The sequence below is a fragment of the Piliocolobus tephrosceles genome, chromosome 2 (assembly GCF_002776525.5).
Source record: "Piliocolobus tephrosceles isolate RC106 chromosome 2, ASM277652v3, whole genome shotgun sequence".
NCBI classification, from domain to species: Eukaryota; Metazoa; Chordata; class Mammalia; order Primates; family Cercopithecidae; genus Piliocolobus; species Piliocolobus tephrosceles.
The window spans coordinates 40315167-40341039 of NC_045435.1; the positions used below are offsets into that span (position 1 = coordinate 40315167).

General features: G+C 42.0%; 1 protein-coding gene across 10 annotated transcripts in view; it reads left to right on the top strand.

Moving 5' to 3' along the window:
- The window catches only part of KALRN (kalirin RhoGEF kinase), a 645945-nt gene that overhangs the window by 104849 nt on the left and 515223 nt on the right, over positions 1-25873 (top strand). The gene's annotated exons all lie outside the window — the stretch shown is intronic.

The window sequence follows — 25873 nt, forward strand, 5'->3', positions numbered from 1 at the left end:
TCTACCTGGAGGCAGCATTGGATTCCACAGATTAAGGGCTTAGTCCCTAAGTGTCCCCAACTTGGCAGATACCAATCATCAGCCCCAGGTTGTGACTGGTGCTTCTGGCCAACCAGCTAAAAATTGGGGTTTGCATGACCCCTCTTCAGATTCAGTTAATTTGCTCGAGTGGCTTAGATAACTCAGGGAGACGTGGTTTACCAGTTTATTATAAAAGATACTAAAAGGATACAGAGAAACAGCCAGATGGAAGAGATTCATAGGGCAAGGCATGTGGGAAATAGTTTCTATGTCATTTCTGGCTGTGCCACCCTTAGGGAACCTCCACATGTTCCACTATCCAGAAGCTCCCCGAGGCCAGCCCTTTTGGGCTTTTTATGGAGTCTTCATTGTATAGGCATGATTGATTAAATCATTGGTTATGGATGATCAACTTAACCTTTATCCCCTCTCCCTGCCCCACCCCTGAAGTTGCGGGATGGGGCTGAAAGTCCCCACCTTCTAATCATGCTTTGGTCTTTCTAGTGGCCAGCCCCCATCCTGAAGCTGCCTAGGGGCCCCCAGCTACCAGTCATCTTGTTAGCATACAAAAGACACTATCACTTTAGAGATGCCAAAGGTTTTAGGAGCTGCATGTCAGGAAGTAGAACAAAGACCAACTATATTAATATTTCCACAGTATCACAAACTGCCTTCTATTTTTCTCCCCCTACATTGTGTCTGCTGGGGCTAGAATATCTAAGATGGTTTTTTAAAATACCATATCTGATGCCTGTGCTGGATCAGTTGGGCTGGCTGTTTTTCTTTCTTTCTTTTTCCTCTCTCTGTGTGATCTCCCTGCATGGCTAGCTTGGGCTTCCTCACAGCATGGTAGTCTCAGGGTACCCAGACTTCCTATGTGGTGGTCGGCTTTCCCAGATGTGAATGTTTCAGGGGTACTGGTCAGAGGCTGCAAGGCTTTAGGAGTCCCAGAATGTCCCTTTTACTCCATTCCATTGGTCAATGAAGCCACCACAGCCAGTCTGTGGCTGGGAATGGGAATTAGACTGTGTCTCTTAATGGGAGGACTAGGGAACAATTTATGGCCATTTTTAATCTACAGCACTAGGTCTGGGCAGATCAAACCATATCTCCAGGTGAAGGGCCTGGGAACCTGTGTATTCAACAAGTGACCCTAGGGGACTACTGTTATCAGGAAAGTTTGGGAGACACTGGTTGGTATAGGCTGAATTTTGTCCTGCCTAAAATTCATATGTTGAAGCCCTAACCTCCCGTACCTCAAAATGTAACTATATTTAGAGAACAGGCCTTTAAACAAGTGATTAAGATAAAGTAAGGTCATTAGAGTGAGCCCTAATCTGATATGATTGGTGTCCTAGTCATTTGCAACAACATGGATGGAACTGGAGACCACTATGTTAAGTGAAATAAGCCAGGCACAGAAAGACAAATATCCCATGTTCTCACTTATTTGTGAGATCTAAAAATCAAACCAATAGAACTCCTGAACAGAGAGAGTACAAGGATGGTTACTAGATGGAACAGAGAGAGTACAAGGATGGTTACTGAGCAAGGTAGTAGGGGGTTGAAGGGAGCGGGGAGGTGGGATGGTTAATGGATACAAAAAAATAGAATGTATAACAACTGCTATTTGATAGCACAATGGGGTGACTATAGTTAATAATAACTCAATTGTACATTTTGAAATAACTTAAAAGAATATAATTGGATTGTTTGTAACTCAAAGGATAAATGCTTGAGGGGATGGATACCCCATTCTCTGATGTGCTTATTTCACATTGCATGCCTGTATCTAAACATCTCACATACCCTGTAAATATATACACCTACTACATACCCACAAACACGAAAATGAAAAAGGGGATATTGTACCTACAAAGAGATACCATGGATGTGTATGCACAGAGGGGAGGCTGTAGAAGGACACAGCAACAGGCCAGACATCTGCAAACCAGAGGCCTCAGAAGAAACCAAACCTGCTGATACCTTTTAATCTTGGACTTCTAGTTTCTAAAACCATGTAAAATAAATTGCTCTTGTTTAAGCTACAGTCTGTGGGGTGTTTTATTATGGAAGCCCTAGCAAAGTTATACACTGATACTATGAGTTAACTATTAAACTAGGCATTGTTTGCCTTCAGTTAATTATATATGCATAAAACTTACATTCTCCAAAATTGGCAGCATGTGTACTTCCATTCTTTATTGACCTGACCTGACCTAGAATCTGATATTTGATCTAATGTTTACCTGCTTCCTGTTGGTCCTGGGCCTGTTTGCCTTCAGATCCATCCCAACTTCTGTCCTGCAGTTTTGCAGGGTGCCAACCCCTATAGACTGCATTTCCCAGAGTCCATGAAAGTTGGCTGCTGGTGGAGTTTAGCCAGCAGAAAGCACTGTTGGGAGACTGAAGAGTGGAAAGAAAGTGGGGAACTGGAGCATCGTTCCTCAGCCTCTCTGACTCCCACATTTTCTGGGTGAAGAAATGAGGCTCACCTGTCCTGGTTCCAGCTTCCATGGTATGACCCTGGTTCCTGGTCATCTCTGGGTTTTTTTTCTGCATCTTATTCTCTTCTTAGCTCTCCTGTCATCTGGATAAGTATTTCCTGCATTGAATCTAGTATGTTTTTAATTCTTAGTATGATTTTTATTTTTCTGGGTGGACCCTGAGTGATGTACTCTTTGAATATTTTCTCCTAATGTAATGAACCACTTACATTTCCCTGTTTCCAAGTTCACTCCCACTATACTCCTTTCTACAAATAGAATCAAATTTAATGTTCATTCTGGAATTTCTTTAAAGTGCAACTTATGGCATTTCCCAAAAGAAAGACACAAAACTAAATGAAAAAATAGCCATCTTTCAGAGTCCAACCTGCCAGTGATGACCCCTCTTTAACCTTTGGTTTATTCCCTTCCAGTCTTTATTTCACTTTTTTCTTTAATATATTTTCCCTGATATACTTTTTGCAATTTTACGTAGTTGGAGCTCACAAAGTATATCTATTTTTGCATCCAATCTCTTTTAGCTTGACATTTTATCATAAGCATTTCCCTCTGTTTTTAAGAACTCTTTTTTTTTTTTGTTTGTTTGTTTTTTTTTTGAGGCGGAGTCTCGCTCTGTCGCCCGGACTGGGGTGCAGTGGCCGGATCTCAGCTCACTGCAAGCTCTGCCTCCCGGGTTTATGCCATTCTCCTGCCTCAGCCTCCGGAGTAGCTGGGACTACAGGCGCCCACCACCTCGCCCGGCTAGTTTTTGTATTTTTAGTAGAGACGGGGTTTCACCGTGCTAGCCAGGATGGTCTCGATCTCCTGACCTCGTGATCCGCCCGTCTCGGCCTCCCAAAGTGCTGGGATTATAGGCTTGAGCCACCGCGCCCGGCTTAAGAACTCTTTATAAGTATCATTTTTAACTTGTGAAAGGAACTAAAAAGGTAGAATTAGGGAGGATTCTGACTTATGAAATTCTGTACCCCAAAAAGAGTGTTCCAACTAGGCTTTGCATCTGTATCTCTCAAACTAGTTGCTCAACAGATATTCACCGAGGGCTTACAGTCACCCTGATATGGTGGGAGAACTGAAGGAAGAAAGCATCTGGGGACATACACTGGTTAGGAAACCGAGAGAACACATATGAGGCAATTAGAGAGCAAGAGAAGGTTTTCGAAAAATCAATTGCTAGGTGGAGTGCTCCAGACAATGAGTATAATAAAAGAGCAGAAGAGGGAGTGATCGATGTGGGCTGGACTTGTCCCCAAAAGTCTCTTCCTGTGACATGATCTGAATAGTGAGTGAACCATGGGCAGGATTCTGGCAGGTCTGGAGGAGACGGAAGGAACTCCAGGGTTAAGCGGCTTTGGTGTCAAGCATACCTGGGTCTTAGTTCTGGCTCTGTCACCTCTACTAGTTGTGTGATGATAGACAAGTTACGAGCCTCCCAAGGCTTCAGTTTCTTGGTGGTAGTGATAGAACTACCTACTGCATGGAATGAAATGCTGTAGTCAGAAGAGTTCAATCTTATTTCTTCCCACAAGGATTAAACATTCCCCCAGGTGAGGATGGAAATGAATAATTTCCATGTAAACACTTGCTGTGGATTATTACCTGTAGGTAAAACTCCATTTTCATGTTACTGAAAGCATAAATGGCTTGCCCTACTAAGACAGGGGAAGTTAGTATCTGAGTTAGTATTTGAAGGTGTTATCTCCTGGTGCAGCTCAACCCAAGGGCACTGAGCCCTCTCCCAGTGCGTCTTGTATGCCAGGTACTGCCAGAGCCCTTGGATCAGTGTGGCTTCTCAGATTTCAGCTTGGCCTTGTTCTCTTTCTGGGTGGGCCCTTATCTGCTGTTCCATGAGAAGATGGGTTGCGTGCTGAGGAGAAATGAAATATGTTTGCTAAGGACACCTATTTGAGGACTCTGAGCTGGTAGACCTGAGTTTTAGGAAGAGAAGGCAGTGATGGTAGGAATGGGGGGGTTGGGAGAATGATATGTATGAGAACATTTACATGTAATTGTTGCAAATATTACAGGCCTGGTACAAATGTCTGTATCCCCAAATACCTTTGGAATCTGTTTGCAAAGTTGGCTTATTACTACTAGCAGAGATTTGGGGAAAAGAAGTAATGAAGAGGGAGAAGCCACATACACTCTCTCAGAGGGTGTGAAGACACTTTTACTATAGCCCCTCATTAGTGAACTTCTCTCCTGGAGCTTAGCCAAGCTGATGGGGGCTTGCCAGACCTCACAAGGCCTCATTCCTCCTTCCACAGATGAACTTACCTTTCTTAAGACCTCCTATGAGACCTACCTCTTGGAATGCTGCCTTTGCTATACTGATAGGTTGCCAGCTTCTATGCTGGAAGGCTCAAAGGATGGAGGATTACAAGTACTTCGTTAATGGTAGGGAAAGGGTCCTGAGGAGCTGGGTTTGACTTTCTGAGAGCCATAATAAAGCATGTCCACATTTGTGGCACTTCCTCCTGAGGCTCCTATATGCCGTCAGAGTGAGAGGAGGGAAGAAATCTTTTCCTCCTCCTACTCAAGGGCCATGTAGAATCACCTGTCTTGTTCAACCTACCGTAAAAGGGGAGGGTCTTGAAATAGAGAGCCTCACTGAACCATGCCCCTGGATGCCTTATTCCTGGGCGTAGAATTGGCTCCACAAGAGCCTATCTTTGCCTCCACCCTCATCTACCTCTTGGCTCCATTGTTTGGATAACAATGAGGAGCTGAGTTTAGTATCTGAGCGTGGGGTGCTTTGTCCATGTTTCTGCACAAAAGGACACCTGCTGAAGCCTGCAAAGGCCTGCCTACCTGCCAGAAATCTAATTTCAGACACTTGCATCAAACTCACCTGCACTCTAGTGCACTTCTGTAATTGTTTTGGTTCTTGTCAAAAGCGCTCTTTTGCTTTGGGAGGAGGAAGAAATTCACAGAGGGAAAGGGGGGGGGGAACACCGGGGATCTTTCATCACCCGCTTTGTCCTCAGGGCTTGAAACTCTTTCCCCAACTGTCCACTCTGAATAATGGGAATAAATGGGAAAGGATTAGGGTGTTTTCCATGACCCCACTTGTCTTAATTGAGAACCCCTAGAATTGCCCCTCAGTGATGTTTGCACAATGTATGTGATCCCCTCTGATTATTATGTCCAAAACAAGCATCCCTGATTTATCATTTAATTCCTGGCTCTTACTAGGTTGTCTGTCTTAGTCTGAGAGAAGCTGCAGGTGGGGTCTTTTTCAGGCTCACTGCTCAGGTTGTTTTAAAGGCCGGTTGGGTATGTGAGGGCTCTGAAAAAAAGTGAGGTGCTCTTCCCATGAGAAGTCTTGCTGCTGTTGTTACTGATAATGTAATAATAATGGGGACTGCTGCTGCCATTTCCTAGATTGGAGAGGCTCAGATCCTGTTTCACAGACAGAAGAAGAGAGAAGGGCAGGGTGGAGGAGGGGCAGCAGTGACAGCCAGGAATTTTTTATAAGCTCACATCAAAGAAATTCCTCAGGAACACATTTCCCTTAGAGCTTTTTTTGGCTGTATTGAAGTTGGTCTTTCTTTTCTTCATTTCTGAGGGCAAAAGTAATTTCCTATTCTCCTTGGCTACTTATTTCTAAATCTTCATTTTGTTTTCTTGATCATCTGAATACACACACACACACACACACACACACACACACACATATATATACATATGACAAAAGTAAAGCATACACACTTTATAACCTGTTTAAAACCTAAACACATTGTTCATGAACATCTTTCAATGTTATTACCTTTCTGGAAATTATTTTTAATGACACGATAGTATTCTGTCTTATGGCTGCATCTTGATAATGGCAGTACTACTAATAATGAATGTTTATTGAGTGATTTCTTGTTCTACAGTTATCTAGGAATATCTCAAGCCCTGTACTAAGTAATAATACTAGGAGGCAGATGCTATCATTATGCTCATTTACAGATGAGGAAATAGAGGCTTAAATAATTTAAGTAATTTTCCAAAAGTCTCACAGTTCTTGAGTGGTAGAGCTGGGATTTAACCTAAGCATTCTGATTTTAGACCCCACACACCCAACAGTTATGCTATGCTACCATCATTTATTTCACTACTTTCTTAGTGGTGGACATTTTGGATTTTTTTTTAATTTAAAAAGATTACAAACTCTGTGGTTTACCCTTTGCATACATTCATAATGATTTTCTTGACTAGATTTGCCTTATATCATTCTATCTTTTAATAACATGGTAACTTCCAAACTTGTAACATGTTGAGCTTTTTCTCTGTATTCTGTAGTGTAACTTTTTATTTGGTTTCCTGAACATCCATGATGCTGGAGAGAAGGTGCTTACTTTCTGCAGGTGCATTATTCAAGAGCAGCCCTCTTGCTAATCAACCCCTTGCTTCTGGCCACTGAAAGCAAGCCTTGGGTGCTCCTTACAGACAAACACCCAGAACACAGTCTTCTCCTTCCTCTTAGTGTATCCTGTTTTCATTTTATCTTGTCTCATAGATTCCAGATTCTACCAAACCACATCTTGCCTTCATCCTCAGCCTTGATGCTTCTAGCTGGAGCACTTCTCCGGTTGTGAGCAGAACTTTCCCGCATGTTCTCTGCCTGACTCACCCTCCAGCCCAACTCAGTGTCTCTTGTGGATATCTTGTAAAGACAAACCATTCTAATGCTGTTTCCAAGGGGCTGCCACTTGCTCCAGCCCTTTAGCAGGGACAAGACAGGCAGGACTTGTCCTCTGCCCTGACCCCAGACCCTATACTGTTGTGCATGGGAAGGGATTTATCAGAAGCCTTCCTATCTGTTTTTCTTGCAATGCAGTTTATCTAGAAATATTCCTTCTGTCTGCCAGGTAATTGTCCTCATCATATCTCCAAACATGCTCCCCTGCATGTTCTTCTCTGTGTGTTCCAACCTTCAGCTGCTCTCCGATGGTTTCCACCAGAATGCTACCTACAGCTCTCTTCTGGTTCACACTTAGTGATTCAAGTGACTTCCGTGGATTCATTCTCTGGACCCATATGCAATTCTCCAGGCACTGTATGAATTTTAAAAAACAATACCACATTTATACAGACCCAGAGAGACAGACACATAACAATGAGGTATTACTCCTCTTTTTAGCTAGATTTCTGATCGAGGAATTAAAAGCTTCATGCTAAATGGGGAAAGAAGGGTAGATTTTGAATGGCAAGAGGAATTTTCCCTTGCTTATTCCTAGAGGTCATCTAACCTTGGGAAGTCTCTGGAGTGTGGTGCTGAGAAAAGCAGGCATGGACCTTGGACAACACTGGGTTTGATTCTGCACTCCATAACTCACGATTTGTGCAACACAGTCAAGTTTCTTAACTTCTTTAAGCCTGATTTTTCTCATCTGAAATTGGGATAATAGCAACTTAAGTTTATTGTGAGTATTAGATTTCCAGAAAATGCGTGTCAAATCCTTCGCCTTTCCACAGCTTGCCGCGCAGTAAGTGCTCAATATTGTTTTCATTAAAGGCTTCTGAGGTAGGCGGGCTCAAAGAGACAATTTGTGTTCTCACTGTTGCAAATACTTCCCTGAGGGGAGGATAAGCTGGGAGTTGCCTGGCTGAGCTACCAGGGGCTTCTCCCAGGGAGGGCAACAACCCTCAAACAAAAGTGCATGACATCCTCTTGATGAGGAGTTCTTATTCTGGGTTCACAAGTGAGCTTTTTTGGAGGTTCGTTCAGCTCTTATAATTGCATGGAAATTTTGTGCATGTATGTATATACATGCAATTTACGAAGACAAAAGTCTGGCTTTCATCAGATTCTCAAAGGGGTCACTGACTCCAGAGAAGTTAGGAATCGCTTGCTCTAGAAGCTCCTTTGGCTCCTGCATTGTTTTCTTCCATCAACTGTGGCTGCGGACTATAGTGGGCAGGAATGAGGGATCCAGAGCAGAGGCTGGGAATGGATCATAGGGCTTCAGCCAGAATCTGAAAGTACCAGGAAACCAGAGGCCCAGATTGTGTAATGGGTCAGTACTAGGAGAGAGTCAGGAGCAAGGATGGAACAGGTACCAGGGATCAAAGTAAGGCATGCTACAGACCTAAGGAAGCTAAGGAAAGGCCTGAAAGGCTAGAGATAGGGAGACTTGGAAGCCGAGGCCAGGCTGCCTGTTTCACTGCTGAACTCAGTTCCTGAGTGGGAGACACAGGTTGGAGCACTGATACTTCAGTGCATGCCTGGCATTCACTCTTGCTGCTCCCAGGCTAGGCTTCTTCCCATTTCCATTTCCTCTGCTTTATTTGCACCAAGAATCCTGCCAGCCAGAGCTCCAGAGCCCATTCTCCTCAACTTCTCACACACCCTACACCACCCCAGAAATTCAGAAAGATCTTCCCCAGTGCCCTCGACCTCTGGCTACTTGGGCTCTTGCATCCTAAGGCGTTTCTAGATTTGTGTTGAATAGCCCAAATGTTGTCCTCCCTGGGATCTGTGGAGTCCTAAACTGGGCACCCACAGGAGAGTGACATGCTAGGTTCTTTTTATACTCTGGAGAGAGCAAAAAGAAATGTAACAAGAAGGATTGATGTTTTGCATTCATTTATTCAAGTGATTTTTATTAAGAACTTAACATGTGCCAAGCACCATGCTAAATGCTGAGAAAATAATACTGAGCAATCCTTTTTTCTTAAGGAGTAAAGGATCTTGTACAGAAGTCAGAATAGTGGCCAGGCAATTACCATGCAGCGATCTAAGTGCTCCATTGGAGGAGTATGTGGCTAGCCTGAGCAATATGAGCCCGTACAGCAACAACCATCAAGCGGGTAATTGTAGAAGCTTTGGAGAATGTCAAGATCTGTTTCGGCTGTTTGAGGTGGGTGTAGTGAGGCAAGATAGACAAGATGACCACTGGAAGGCATCATCTATTATTGGATTTGGGTTTTTAGTACCTCTTGTGGGTGAGCTTTGATAGAGCATCCTACCAAGATGCATGTTCTGTTGGCGAGAGTAAGAGGTTCCTGAAAAGGTTTTTCAACCTTCTGTGGTATTTGTCAGATTCCCCATAACCAATCTTCTTCTTCTGCATATGTCTAAATTTTAAAATGGGAAACTAGCGTCATAAACAGGAAGGTGGGTGGTTGCAGCAGTGGCAGCAAAACTCAGGTATGCAGTGTGAGAAGATGGCCAGTGATGTAATGAAAAAAGCACTGGGCTGACACTAGAAAACTGGGTTCAGAACCTAGTTCTACCACTCGTAAGCCGTGGAATATTTGGTAAGTAACTTCTTTCTGAGCCTCTTCCTCAACTTATCAATGTAGAATAAATCATCTCTGCTGTCTTAGTTCATTTCGGCTGTTATAACAAAGTACCATAAACTGGGTGGCTCACAAACAACAAACCTTTATTTCTCACAGTTCTGAAGGCTGGGAAGTCCAAGATCAAGGTGCCTGCAGATTCGGTGTCTGGTGAGGGCATGTTCCTCGTGAATAATGCCTTCTGTGTGACATGGCAGCAGGGGCAAATGGGCTCTCTGGGGTCTTTTTTAAAGGACACTAGTCCCATTCATGAGGGCTTTGCCCTTAAGACCTAATTATCTCCCAAAGGCCTCTCTTTAAATACCATCACATTGCACTTAGAATTTCAACATATAAATTTGGGGTAGGGAGACAGAAACTTTCATTCTGTAGCTCATGCCTTAGTGAATTGTGGTGAACAATACATGAGAGAATGTATGTAAAAGTGACTCAGCATGTTACATGGACCGGGTTACATTTGGGAGCCTGAGAGGTTTTTCTAAGTCTGGGATGTATTTTTTCACAGTTTTTCACATTGAGAGAGCAGAAATTAAGAGCAACCTTACACCGTCCCTCTTGGGAAGGTGGTGTAAGTGTCCTTTTGATTTGTGAATCCTTGTGTATGGCATAGACAATGCAGGTTACTGTACATAATATCTATTCCAGAAACCTCTCTTTCCTTCCTTTTTTATCAAGGATAGAGAGTGAAATACTTAAATTTCCAGCTTCCCTTGGCATGAACGAAGACGTGACACAATTCTGACTATTTATATACAGGCACAAGCCAATGGGTGATCTTCTCTTCCTAAATAAAGATAAAGCCATCCAAAGAAAAAGCTATTTGCTTTTCACCCTCCTTCCTTCCTAGAATGGGGATATGATGCCAGGAGGTTCTGCTGCCGTCTTGTGACCAAGAGACAAAGGCCACGTATAAGACAACAGCTGCCATTGAGGCAGCTCCGGGATGCCAGGTCCAATTTCTTCTTGCTTAAGACAAATAAGCACCTTACTTGTTTAAGCCATGATGGTAGAGCTTTCTGTGACTCTCTGCCAAATCCTAATGTAGGATTCTGAAGCCTGGGAAGTCCCAGCTGAACTTGGGTTCAGAGGGTGGTGGAGATGCTGCATGGTGCAGGCCATCCCTTCTTGTAGGAGGAACACCAACTGTCCTTGACTCCATCTGGCTTAGCTCCTGGTCACTCCAGTGTCTTGGCACTTTCCCTGGAGGACTGGAGCTTTGTGTGTGTTTTCTTTTTTTCCTAAAAAAGAAAACATCACTAGTATTCAGAAATTTTCCCTTCCCGAAATAGAATCCTTTGGAAAAAAACAAGGATTTAAAATGCTGTTCTCGTGAAAAAACATTTATAAAGTCTTGGTGTATGGTGGCTATGCTGGGGTCTGTACAGGTTGATGGGTATAATCTCCATTCTCCCAGAGCTCCTTGTGGGAAGGGACATACGTAGACCTCCCCCTGGGTGCTCCTGATCTAATGGAGGACACTGAGCATAAACAAGTGATAGACCTGGGAGTGTTTGCTTTTTGGCAATATTTAACTTTTGCGGACTTATAAATTAAATCTATAAATACAGCTAAGGGAGTGGCTCCTGTCTTGGGGGAGAAGTGGCTTTTACTTGGGTCACATCTATATCTCTAGCTAAGTTTGGCTCTTGGAGCTGTGACAGCAGCTGCTGAAAATGAGGCTCATGCACTCGGCAGTCTGGGGCCAGCTGGAGCCCTGTGATGGGGCCAGGCTGGGCCAGATGCTGGGGCGGAGTGGGAAGCACTCCTTGTCACATCTAATCAGTCCCACCTCTTCCTGTCTCCTACCTCCCTTCACTTGCAGGGGAAAGCACAACAGCTTCAGAGCTAGCTCAGGTTGCAAGTATGAAATTCTGTGTGCTTGGCATGTTTCATCTACATGGAAGTGATTTGGAAATTTTACATTAGGAAAAACATCACGAAGATCTGGAAAGTTCCCTCTTTGTGTAGAGAAGTGGCAGCCACTTCACCTTAGATTTTTGTTTGTTTGTTTTGTTTTCTTGAGACTGGGTCTCACTGTGTCACCCAGGCTGGATTGCAGTGGTGCGATCTCGGCTCACTGCAGCCTCAACCTCCCAGACTCAAGCGATCTTCCCACCTCAGCCTCCCAAGTAGCTGGGACTATAGGTGCGTACCACCATGCCCAGCTAATTTTTGTATTTTTTGTAGAAACGGGTGTTTCACCACATTGCCTAGACTGGTCTGGAACTCATGGGCTCAAGTGATCCGCCTGGCTACGCCTCCCACCGTGCTGGGATTACAGGTTTGAGCCACCGTGCAGGCCACCCTATTTTTTAAATGAGAAGTCAGGTAATCTAATTTTCTTTGAACCCTTCCTCCTCCTCCTCCTGGTCTCTTCTCCTTCACCTTCTGTGGGGCTCTCAGTCCACCCTTCCAGCCAGCCTGCTCCAGCAGTGCTATTTGCTTGGGCCTCCTGTGATTATTTCTTACAACAGATACAATGGGGACCCTTCCCCCATACTTTTGCTTCATCACCTTTTCTTCAAGACACGCCTCTTCCCCTCTGGAGAGAACAAAATGTGATTCCCTTAATTCCTGAGAATCTTCTAGAGTCTCTGGAGCTCTCAATGCTGCTGTGGTCCTCCGAGGCTATCCTGCTGCCCTTCTGGCTGGCTGCATCTCATTTGTAGTGTGTCGTGACAGCTGGCAGGCTGGGCCATCAGCACTCTCTACTCGTAGCTTTGCTTGTTTCCTTTCCTCCCTGACAGTTCTGGTGGTAGCTCAAGTTCCATTAATGTTTTATGTGCTGCCCCCAGGAACCTTGGTTGCAGTACTCTGGGGAAGTTCCCACTCCTCCTTCCTTCTCACTGCAGAACTCTGAAGCTAGAGAGATCATTTGTTTCCCAGAAACCTGGTGTCATCTGTCATCAAACTTCCAATTAGCTGAAGCTCAGTGCAGCAGTTTGGGGTGCCAACATTCTCCCTGACCAGCGAGGGAAAGCTCCCAGGGACAGTGACAGTCTGGCTCGTTATCCCTGAGCTGAGAGTCAGCCTTCTCATTAACCCATTCTCCTGGGCTCTTCATTAGCACTTCTGACCAAGACAGGTTCTATTTGATTGTGCCTATTTGGGGGGGGATGGAAATTAAGACCAAGGGAACCAGGAGGCTGGTTTCAGGTCATGTAGAGAGTTGAGGGCAGAGCCAAGCTAAAGCTGATATCTTCTTTTCTGATTACTGGTACTGTGATTAGCATCTTCTGTTGTCCTCAGAGGACTGCTGGAGCCTGCCGTGGGCTGCTGCTGGAAGAGAGAGGTTGGAGGGACCCAGGCTGCAGCTTCCATAGCTTTATATGTATTGCATGGAATAATGTTCCCAAAGCCGAGTAATAAAGAAAAAAAAAAAATAATAATAATAACAATAATAATAAGGCAACAACTAACAATTACCTCCTCTGTGCCAGGAATTGTGATAGGTGCTTTCTGTCTTCCAGTAACCTACCAATTCAGGAGTCTTCCCATTTTATAGATGAGGATTCTGAGACTCAGAGACATTAAGTAATTGCCCTCCAAAGGGCATTTTTTTTTCAAGCAAATGCAAATTGAAAATACAGTATTTGCAGGATGTGAAACTCTTGTATATGGAGGGGCTGTCTTTTCCAATATGTGAGTTCCCTAGGGTCCTCAACTGCAGGACGTGGGTATGTATTCTCAGGTTTTGGTATACACGGAGGTCCTGGAACCAAACTTCTGTGTATACTTCTGTGTATACCACTGTAATTGCAACCTCTTCAAAAGTGGGAATCCCCTGTAGATCTCTGTTCTAAGTGTTTTTTCTGTTCCTTGGCCGGTCAACCTTACATAGGTTTCTTCATAGGATCCTTTAGTTGCCACAGTTATTGTTTTGCCCTTATGCTTTTATGGGTCTGTTCAGTTCTGGCAAACACGATTCTTTAGACTCATTGAATCTAAATATAAATGTAGACACCAAATTTTCTGTTTTAAAAATCTTCTAAACCAAATCAGATGATCAGCCAGGTTTAGGAACAAACTGCTGTGGGCTACAAATTAAAACACTGATTTCTTTATTTTTCACATGGGGATTATTCTCCACATGTGGAGTGTTTACTTTAAAAGAAAAACGAATGCAGGCTGACTGCCTCTAACCACTCCATAAGCTTCTATGCTCCTTTCCCCAGATATTGGATTGGTGCATACTCATCTAATTAAGATGCACTTTGATTCAAGAAGGTAAATCTTGGGTAGATCAAAGAAAAAATTCCAGTCATTTATCTTTAGCTTTGGAATTCATCGTGTGATTTTATCTTCAGTTTTGGATTATCTGTGCTGCTGCATTAATGTGCTAACTGCACATTCTTCTTCTTCTTCTTCTTCTTTTTTTTTTTTTTTTAATAATCCCTGTTTTAGAATTTACCTCAAGGGACCTGTGATGCCTCCCCCATCTCTTAGTTTAAAAACTAAATCTCTAAGGTCTTTCTTTCCAAAGCTGTCCTCCGCACTGCTCCAGAATTTAACTGCCTCCCCACCTAAAACTAGTATTTTCCTTCCAAATTATTTCGTATCAGCTTATTAGGAGAACTCCTCATGGAACAGTCAGAAGGTTGAGCTGTGTTAAGGGAGACATACTTCTTCCTCATTCCCTTGTGTCTTTGTAACATTTGCTTTTACTGTTTCGAGTTTTTGTTTGCAAAGTCTGCAGTCCAGAAGTTATTTCCTTATTATTGGTCCTGAAATTCCAGGAAGTCAAATTGTCCCTGTTTGCAGATGACATGATTGTATATTTAGAAAACCCTATCGTCTCAGCCCAAAATCTCCTTAAGCTGATAAGCAACTTCAGCAAAGTCTCAGGATACAAAATCAATGTGCAAAAATCACTAGCATTCTTATATACCAATAACAGACAGAGAGCCAAATCATGGGTGAACTCCCATTCACAATAGCTTCAAAGAGAATAAAATACCTAGGAATCCAACTTACAAGGGATGTGAAGGACCTCTTCAAGGAGAACTAAAAACCACTGCTCAATGAAATAAAAGAGGACACAAACAAATGAAAGAACATTCCATGCTCATGGATAAGAAGAATCAATATCGTGAAATTCCAACAAGACAGTATCAGGACATAGTGTTGCCTTGCTATACTGGTCCAAATAGGAAGGCATAGTCAATGACGTGCTGGTAATGTTTCCAGGGAAGAATAAAAGCCCTGGTTGTGGTGTTTGTAACATTTACTGTTTTCCATTGTGTAAATACTCCTATCATAGCAGATTTCAACCTACCAACCTGTATAACAATGAGCTGGCAAAAATTCCGAAAATTACAATTGTTTCTCAGGAACCAGAACAAGCAGGCTCTAGAATAAGCTCTAGCACACCACCAGGTGTAGATAACTGTTTTAGAGAGCACTCCAATCAGGTATGATATTTTACACAAATGAAAATCGTTCTCACAGCTCCTGCTTAACAGTCATGTGACCTTGGGCAAATCATTTGACTTCTATGAGCCTCAGTTTTCACATCTATGAAATGCAGACAATAATATCTGTCTCATGAAAGAATATGAGAGGATTTAATGAGGCAGTTACTATAATAGGCCTGGCATATGGTACGAAGCAAATGATTCTTCCCCTCCCTAAAATGCTAGAGACACAGAGTAGAAGGTAGCAGGAGAGTTTTGAACTTTGGGTGCCATTTAATGGAAACACCTACTGGAGGTTGGAGATGCAACTGGAGGTAGACTGGGTGAGAAACAAGGCCAAGGATTTAGATTTGGGAATCAGAACAATAATAGTATAGTACCTTATGTTCATATCATGCTCTAAAATTTACATGATGCTTTCATATTTGTTTGTAAGAGGTGTGAGAGTGGAGGAACTCTTAGGGAGAAGAATGGAGGACCTGTCAAACCCCTGGCAGCTGGTATCTAAATTCTTCCAAGTTTTCCCCTCCCCTATGCTCATTATTTTGTTTCTCTTTGAGTTCTCCTGCCGTTTTTATACCTAGATCACTGACATATTGTTATTGCTTTTAAAGAAACCATGTGTATCCTTTATAAAATACATTAACACCTGACATAAGATTTTGAGATGGAGATCGAAGTAATTTCTTCAATCTCCACAGTTTGCCACCCTGATTAATAAGAGAGTGTTCTCTGCTTATTGGTCAAACACTGTAGGTTGATGGATATAATAACCAATGAATATCAGAGATCACATAATAGAAGATTATTTCTTGCTCATGTCATAGTCTCCTACAGATATTCCCGGTTGGTGACAACCCAGGACTCACCCTTTCCATTCTCATAGGGCTTTGCTCATAGGGCCTTGGAGTCCTCCACTGGATACTTTGCACCCAGCCATCCGAGGATGGACAAGAAGAGAGAATGTGGAGGACATACATGTGGGAAGATTTTATGAGCCGGTCCTGGAAGTGGCATATGATGCTTCTGCTCACCTTCCATTGACCAGAGCTCAGTCATATAACTGCTCCTAACTGCAAGGGAGGTTGGGAAATGTAACAGTCGTGTGCTTCGGAAGAGGGAATGAGCTTGGTAAGCATCTGGCCAATCTCTGTACCAACCTTGTATGGATTGGTGGAAATAGTCACCACTATGGATATAGGTCAGTCCAGGTCACCAGAGAAGACTTCTTGTGCTTATTGCGTAGGGTTTTCTGGGTAGTGTTGCATGTTGAGAAATACAGCTTCCTTCCCACAGTTAGACTAAGATTTCGTCTAGTTGGACTTACAGCATTATGTGAGTTTCCAGGACTTTCCAGGACTGGAGTGCTTTGCTGAGTGTACCAGCTGGTTTTTGTCAACGCTTGAAATTGGTAATAATATTTGCTGTTGTGTTTGTAATTACCACATCATTAACAGTCAATGGCATGGGGAATTTCATGGGACGCTACATTTCCATTTAGCCACTTATTGTTGTCTAAAATGCCTCTGACAGTCTTCTATGGATTGTTTTAGTCAATCCATTTAGTCAAGCCTACATGAAGAAAACTGATTTCCCACCTCAGAACAGCATTGGCGTTGGCATTTTCCAAGGGGTTGGTAGAATGTCTGGCTGAGAGTGAAGGGACTATTGGGCTAGCTGGAAGAGGCAAGCAGCAGCAGTGAAATACATGGGATCCACTGGAACATCACAACAACAAGTTTCCCTCAGGTCTGCATCATCGTCCAAGGTGAGGAGTCCTGCGAGGGAGAGTCACCAGAGTTCGCAAGTTGAGGGAGACATTCAGGGTCGGGCTAGTCTGTGCTTCTACATTACTGGGCCATCACTCCATTCCTGGCAGGCCCCCAGGCAGTGACTAGCAGCACATAGACATCCTTCCCTCCTTCCCCTGCCAGGAAAGGGGTATGGCAAAGGATGGGCAAGGCCCTAAATAGACAGGTGGGGTTTCAGAGCACAGTGCTAGCTGTAAGGTGCTAATTATAGGGCTCAGCTGGAAACTGAGGTAGAAACCTCTGTCCTGTAACTCTCTGTCTTGTAACTGTCCAGAAACTCGGGGTCTGGGGGTTCATCCCAGGCACATCAAACACTGTGTTTGAGGCTACACCAAACATGGCTACGTCTTAACCCTAGAGAGTTTGAAGTTCTGGATATGTCCTGTCCAGGGTGACTTGGGAGCTAGATGAGACAGATCTATATGTATGAGGCTTCATGCACAGGCTTTGGAATAGGATAGACCCATATTCAAATCCTGACTTTATCCTTTCCTAGCTCTATGACCTTGGGCGCATTATTTGCTTCCTCTAATCCTCAGTTTTTCACCCATAAAACATGGGAAACAATAGGTACCCCTTAGGGTAGTTGAGAGAATTAAGCAACATAAGATGTGTAAAGCACTTAGGAACCTGCATTTAGGAAGTAACCCTTAATAAATGGTAGCAAGCATCTGCCACAAAGTCCCACGAAAGCAGCAAAAACAAAACAACAGCTAAGCAGGCCTTGGGAAGGTAGGAGCTGAAAAGTGGGCTCGTGTGATGCTTGATTTACAAAGCCTGTGTTCTGTGAGGTAAGTGATCACCAGTGGGGCAGGGGTACCTTGGTCTGCCTGTTGGCTTTACCAGCTGGGCTTTCCACAGACATTGTTAACTGTGAGACTGGGTACACGCTTTTCCCCCCAGTTCAGTGTCTTTAAAATGGAAAGTAGGACTACTAAGTCAGCCCACATCCTGGCCATGCAGCTTCTTTGGTACTTTCCACCTCACCGCTTTAGGACCCACACTTTCTCCTGGCAACCTGCGGCATTATTATCACACATTGTCTTCTAACACGCATGTATGTCACTAGAAGCACAAAGGTCCCTAAAATGGTAGGAAGGGGCTTTTCCTGTACTGGCACTCAGCCCCTAATGGCTGGAAGGTAGAACGTATTGGCTTTGACCTTTAGCTTCAAATGCTGTGAAGTCTGGAGGGCTGCCCATGCCTTGGAAAGAGATTGGCCTTCCCTTTAAGACAAGCAGGATAAATTATGAAATGAAAGGGACTTCTTCAAGAATCTTGATTTTTAAAGAGCTTGTACAAAAAGTTAATGGAAGGGCAGATAGCTCAACTAAAGCTAGCAACTAAACTGAGCTTGTGAACAGTTGTGATAGAGCAGGGTTTTAGCTCTCTGCTTGGGGAAGATTGTCTGTTATAGACAGAGATGAAGAAGCCCTGTTCTCCTGCTTCCACTGTCTCCAGCCAAGAAAATGCACTTCAGATTAGAAAATGCAAAATAGATTGATGCATATAAGAACCAAGAGCCAGCCAGGCACAGTGGCTTATGTCGGTAATCTAAGCACTTAGGGAGGCTAAAGCAGGAGGATCACTTGAACGCAGGAGATTGAGACCAATCTGGGCAACATAGGGAGGCCCCGTCTCTATAAAAAATTTTAAAAATTAGTTGGGTGTGGTGGTGCGTGCCTGTAGTCCAGCTACTTGGGAGGCTGATGGAGGAGGATTGCTTGAGACCAGGAGATCAAGGCTGCAGTGAGCCATGATCACGTCAGTGCACTCTAGCCTGGGTGACAGAGTGAGACTCTTGTCTCAATAATAATAATGATAATGATAATAATAACCAGTAGTCAAGAAAAAATAGTAAAAGCCCTAAACTCCTTCAATAGTCATGGCTATAACAGCTGCAATTGATTATTTATGGGGACTTTATGTACATTGTCTCTCTATGAGGTTGGCGTTATTAGCCTTATTTTACTTATGTGTCCACCAAGGAACTGAGAGATTAAGCATGCTGTGTTCCTAGAACTAGACGGATTAGAACCCATGTCTGGGCCGGGTGCGGTGGCTCACGCCTGTAATCCCAGCACTTTGGGAGGCCAAGGTGAGCAGATTGTCTGAGCTCAGGAGTTCGAGACCAGTCTGGGCAACATGGCAAAACCCCGTCTCTATTAAAAATACAAAAAATTAGCCGGGCGGTGGTGGTGTTTGCCTATGATACCAGCTAATGGGACTGGGGAGGCTATGGCATGAGAATTGCTTGAAGCCGGGAGGCAGAGGTTACAGCAAGCCAAGATCTTGCCACTGTACTTTAGCCTGGGCAAAAGAGCAAGACTCACTCTGTCTCAAAAAAAAAAAAAATTTTTTAAAAAGCAAAAACCCTGTCTAACTGTTGTGTCCATCCACCCTGACCTCTCTGAGAATAGTTCTACATCTCAGGCCTGAAGGAACTGTATCCTGAAATGCTAAAAGAATTTGCCTGTGTGGTTTTAGAGAAACCACTAAGAAATTATAAAGTAGAGATAGGAAAATGCCTAGAACTTGAAAAGAAAGTAATGAGTAGAATCTGAAAATTCTAGACTTGCAAAGTTGATCTCATGATCTAGCAAAATTCTAGAATCTTAACTTTTGCACTAACTGGCTATGCAACCTTGGTTAAATCACATCATCCCTCTGGGCTTCAGCTTCCTTGTCTGTAAAGTATATGCTTGTATTTCATCATCTCCAGGGTTCCCTCTAGTTCAAAGTATTTCATCCTAATAAGTTCCTTTAATATGTTCTGACAGTTTTAGTGTTTCAGTCTTATCACCATGAAATAACTCATTTTCATTTGGTATCAGATGCCCCAGTGCTTCTTCAGAGAGTAAAGGGTTAAGAAGATGGAGTTTGGAGTAAAATAGTTCTAGGTTCAAATCTTACCTCTTCTCCCTACTAGTTAAAAGACCTTAAGCAGATTATGTAAACCCTCACTGTATCTCAGGTTTTCCTCTATAAAATGCTGGTCTTTCCTATGCTTGCATTTATTTCACAGAGTTGTTTTAGAATTAAATGAAATAATATGGATAAAGCACTTAGCTCAGTGCCTAGAATATAACAGATACCCAGTAAATATTAGTTCTCATATTTATTGATTATAAGATGCTCTTTTTCCTTCTACATTTTGCCATCTCTGAAATCAGGATGCATTTTATAGTTTATGGTGTGTAATAGTTTAATTGGCAGCAGTTTTTTCTTTTTTAATGGCACATAAACTAATGATACATTTTGCAATTCATTAAATATGGTATTTCCCAAGCATGATTCTTATCCCTGAGGTTCTCATTTCTCCTCTGGGATGCTCCCTTCTCTAACTTTTTGCAGACCATTATTTCTTCTACAGCAAAGCAGATTTAGGGAATGGAACAGCTGGGGAAGTGACAACCTCAGCCATCATCTTATCTGGCTCGTTTATTTTACTGGTTTTGAAAATGGAGGCCAGAAAGGGGTAGAGAAATAAGAAAAAAAAACACACAAAGGGAACTGAGGTCTTCAGATTCCTAGTCCAGTGTCCTTTCCCCCATCAGCAATGTTGTTGGCATGGAACAATCCCACAACCATGACTCAGTTGCTCTGTAGATGCCTGGGCCCCAGTTGGATGGTGAATGCTTCCAAATTTACATATAGATTTTGATGGAAAGATTTTAATCCTACAGCCACAAAGCTGGAAATTAATAGATTTTGACTACTGTTTCCATTTGCACAAATGCAGAATTCTAAAATTTTAGAGTTGAAGGGAAGAATTTTTTTTCCTGTGGGAACTATAATGCTCTCACCTTTGCCGTGGTCTGAATTGGCAAAGCCTGCTCTCTGGAGGCAGCACATTTCCTCTAAGTTATTATGTCTACAATTTCAGGAGCTGACAGCATGTGGATAATTGTGTCTTGAATTGTGAATGGTTTCTGCTGTTTGGCTGTTCCCAGGTTTGTACAGCTGAGCCCAGTGGCAAATCAATCACACAGTTCAGACACTTCATTGATTCATTCATTCACTCCATTACCTAGCACTTACTGGACACCTGCCATCGACCAATCACAAGGTACACACATAGTCTCAGCTACTTCTCGTAATAACCTTATGAGATGTTGCTTACATTTTGCAGATGGAAAAACTAAGGAATAGTGATGCTAAGTTACACTTTTTTGAGGTGGACATTGATGAACCTTCTAGATGTTGATTAGGGCATTTCAAAGCAAGAGATAACTTTATTGGTGTAAGAAAAATGACTCAAAATTGAAATAGTAATATGAATCATTTTATAGTACAATATGTGAACAAATACAGAAATATGTCCATAGTCTGTAGAAAAGAAACAGAATATTCATGGGGGATCTTATTAGCTCTAAACATTAATTATATCAGTCAATTCAGTGGTCCCATGGTGGGCTCACAGGTAAAAGGTACAGGCCCATGGGCTTGGGAGAGGGCAGCAGCAGCCTCCCTCCAACAGCACACTGGTGAGAAGTAATCCCAGTTACCCCAGCCTAGCATCTCATTGTACTTTATATTCTAGTTGGATGTTTTTTGGAGTCTTCATCGCTGCATGATGAGGACTCATACCTCTTGGTGACATGTCCTCTCTCAGTGCTTCTCAGCGCTCTCCTCTGCCTCTCCATTTTAGAGGGGTAGTGGCAACACAAGTGGAGAGGAGGCTACGTGCTTCCCCTTCTGTGGTACCTCTATCGACTGAAAAGCCTGGGGCCATCTCTGGGGATAGAAACTGCATGACTCTTGTGCCTTTTTGGAAAGGCTTCCTGGAGGAAAAGGGATTGACAGCTGAGGTCAGAGCCTTTCTAGAGTTCTCCTTCTTATTCTGGGGATTAACCTCAAACAGCAAATTATAGAACATGGAAATAAATAGAATAACAGACAAAAACGAGGCAAGGCATGGGGATTAAGAGACCAAAGAAGCAGAGGATTATAAAATCTAGAAAAGAGAAACCAGAGAAGTGGATTCATACAGTTTTAAATTTGGGGTATTTTTTTTTACCTTGTCTTTATACACTTTTACAACATTAATTTTAATACATATTTATTGTAGAAAGTTTGAAAATTATAGAAAAATGTAAAGAAAAAAATGAAATATCCCCATAATCTCACAACCCAGAAATACGTTATGTCCATATTTAGGATCATATCAAATCACTATTTCAGAAGGTAAAAAAAATAAAAAAATTGAGTCTCAGCAATCTCATATGATTTAACCTAAATTATATAGTGCATGTATCATTAGTACCCTAATTTTTACTTTATATGTTGCAAGCATTCTTCCATGAAATTAAAAATTACTCAAAAATACAAATTGTAATGGCTGATGTCTATTTAATTTATACCTATTTCAAGTTTATCGTAGCTATCCGCTTTCTGTTGGATACTTGGGATATTTGCAATTTGGGGCCACATTAAAAAGTATTACATGAAATACCTTGTTTGCAAATATCTGTCCTCATTTTTCCTTAGTTCCTTCACATAGACATCCAGAAGGGATATAACTAGATCACTTTATTATTATTATTCATATTACCAAATTGCTTCCTGAAAAAGTTGAAGCAATTTTACTTGCACTAACAGGGTTATAGGCAGGAGCCTATAACCTTTGCTAGCGTTGATGATTATTGCCTTCTCAAAATCTTTGCAAATTTAATGGATTTTAAAACATCTCATTGTTTAGTTTGCATTTTCTTTATTACTAATTAGGTGGACTGCTTTTTCTTATGTTTATTATCCATTTTCCCTCCTTTTTGAAATGTATATTTATATTCTTTGCCCATTTTTCAAATAGGGAGCAGTAATTTTTTCTCTATTGTATTTGTTATACTTTTCCTAGCTTGTCATTTGCCTTTTAAATTGTGTTTATAATCTGACATATAGTTTAAATTCTACATAAACAAAAACCATCAATATTTTCCTTTCTGATTTCTTTTAATACTTTTGTGCCTTGAGAGCTCTTTCTTATTCAGGGATCAGTTAAATGACCATGCATGTTTTCTCTTAAGGTTTTTTAAAAAATGTCATTTTAAAGATTTGGGCTCTAATCTGTCTAAAATTTATTTTATTTTGGTGTATGGTATGAAGTTGTCAGGATTAACTGGATTTTTCTTTTCCAAATATTCAGTTTTTCCAGTGCCATTTATTGTCATTTATTGACTACTTTATCTTTTCTCTGTTGCTTTAGATTCTTTCCTTATCATGCATTAGATTTTAAAATATGCCAGATCTGTATTAGGGCTATGTTTCAGGCTCCGTTCATTATATGTTAATTCTTGTGTCTGCTCCACCTTTTAATAATTTGAATTTAAAATATATACTTTCATATCTGGTAGGGCAAGACCAACCCATTATTTATCTTTAAAAAAAGTTTAATTATTTTTATCTACTTGTTTTTATAGGTAAACATCTAGTTGAAAATCCCTTTGGCACATAGCGGGTACTTAGAGATTCATTCAACAGATATCCACTGTAATGTTTTTAATCTAAAAACATGTTGATTTTATTTGAATTTTATTTTACTTGAATCTTCTTTTATATCTTGCATTTCAAAGGGATAAACCCTATTTGCATACATGGAAAATTATACCTAATGAAAAATGGAGTTTTCTTTTACAGCTCATTTGGACTTCAGTTCTTTTAGTCATAAGACAATTTTATCTGTGAATGGTAACCATTTTTTATTTGCCACAGGATCACATTGCAGAGTGAACAGCTGTGTAACACAGTTATTCTAAACTTTAAATAAGGTTGCTCTTAAAATGCTATTTGACTTGTTATCATAACCACAACCTAATTATTAAACTTTTTAAGTGTATGAATATTTTACAGATATTCTATATATGATCAATATACAAAAGAGGGAATTTGCTCTTTTCCAATTATTTCAAGAATAAACAAGAAAAATCTGACATAGAAAAAATTAAAGAAACATTAACAAAATCTGCAATCCAATTGTCAGAGATAACTGCTGTGTACATATATATATATGTACATATAGATATGGTTTTTATACACACACAAACACAGACACTATATGTACAATTGAGACATGGTTGTACATAACTGTTTTATAATACCAGGAAATTTCCCAAGATACTGTATTTGTATATATTTAATGAATATTTAATGAATACATTGAGTAGATATACCATGGTTTATTTAACCACTTCCCTGAGGTTGAACATTTGAGGTTGTTTCTGATTTTTTGAAATATATAAAGCTATCATAAATCTCTTTACTCCCTAACTTAAAATTATTCTGTTCTTAGCATATAGGCTATGTTCTGAGTATGCATGCACATTTATCCATGGACGAGACAATCTCATGGCTGTCTAGTCATGGCAAGGGCTCCTCTTTTTCAGGAAGCTGAAAGAGCAGGGGACCAGATATCCCAGCCTCCTAGAGGTCTGCTAAGATTACTGGGAGAGAATTACGAGTGCTGGGGAGTTGGTGAGAAAATCATTTTGGAGAGCGTGAAACTGAGAATCTAAGCAACCTGGGGACATTTATTCTACATGTAGCAAGCAGATTTTAGTATCCAACTCACTTGGATTTGTATTCGCCACTTTCCTGTGCCTTCACACCTCGCTCTGTGTGTTAAGGGTAACATAACCTCTCTAGCTTTTCTTTCTCTGTGAACTCCTCCTACTTACTACAGCCTGACAACTCAAGTCCAACTAAGAAAAAGACTCACAGGTCAATGACTCTCCCCAGACCTCTCCCCATGGGGCTCTGAAGGCTGCCTACTAGGTAGATGTGGTGGCTTCCTCGTCTCAGATGGTGGCCCTGCTCTCAGGATGTGTTTTCAGTAGGCATGCTTCTCAGAAATGCCACCTTGACCTGTAGATCTTTATGTAGAACCCAGTCTCATAAGGGCAGGGGGATGAGGAGTTGGGAAAAGAAGGAACAAGGCCTGCCAGCTGCTGGCAGCTGCTGGCAGCTATGGTCATGGAGATGCCCCTGACCATAGCCCCCTGGCCATAGGCGGAGGCACAAATGCACAATCAGCTGGGCAGCTGGCCTTCGGGAACAGCAGGCCTTCTTTTACATCTGGGGCACCTGGGTAAGGGAGCAGGAGTAGTTGTAGTGCTGGCCAAATAGCCCAGATTGGGTAGCAGAGGGAAACAATAAAAATTCAGAGGACCCACACAGATGGGTGTGAGCGGTGTGGCTTACAGGTGTGCAGTGGAAAATTGAGGAGGCAGTTTTTAGCTGCCGTTTTCTGAGTTTACTCCATTCACTTACTCATTCACTTGCTCACTCATTCGTATAATCAGTACTTATTATTGAACATCTACCATGTGTCAGGCCCCATGAAGGAGATATCAAGATGAATAGAGAAAAGTGAGCATTATGTTTACTTAGTGTCAGCTAGGTGTCTGGTTTTTCAATTTTCCTCCCTTAATCATTATACCAGCCTATGAAGTGTAGATATTCTTATCTCATGTGAAGAAACAGATACCCAGAGAGGTTAAGCTGTCCAAGGACACACAGCTAATAAATACTGGAGCTGGGAGTCAGACTTCTGTCCAAAGTCTATGCTTGACTCAGGGCTGTGACCTTCCCCTCAAGACATGCCTGTCCTGGGAGAGCTTGCTGTCTTAAGTGGAAGACAGCACGTTGAGCAAGTAATGGCCAGATGTGTCCTATGGTTCCAGCCTCACTAGGAACACTCCAGAAACCTTATCCTGCCATTATCCAGGCTCCAGCAGATCTTGTTAAACATGTTTGCAACCCCTTTCTGCTGGCTCTAACCTTGACAGTGTCATGAATCGAGAAAGGGCCTGGGGTCAAGTTGTCATCCCTCCAA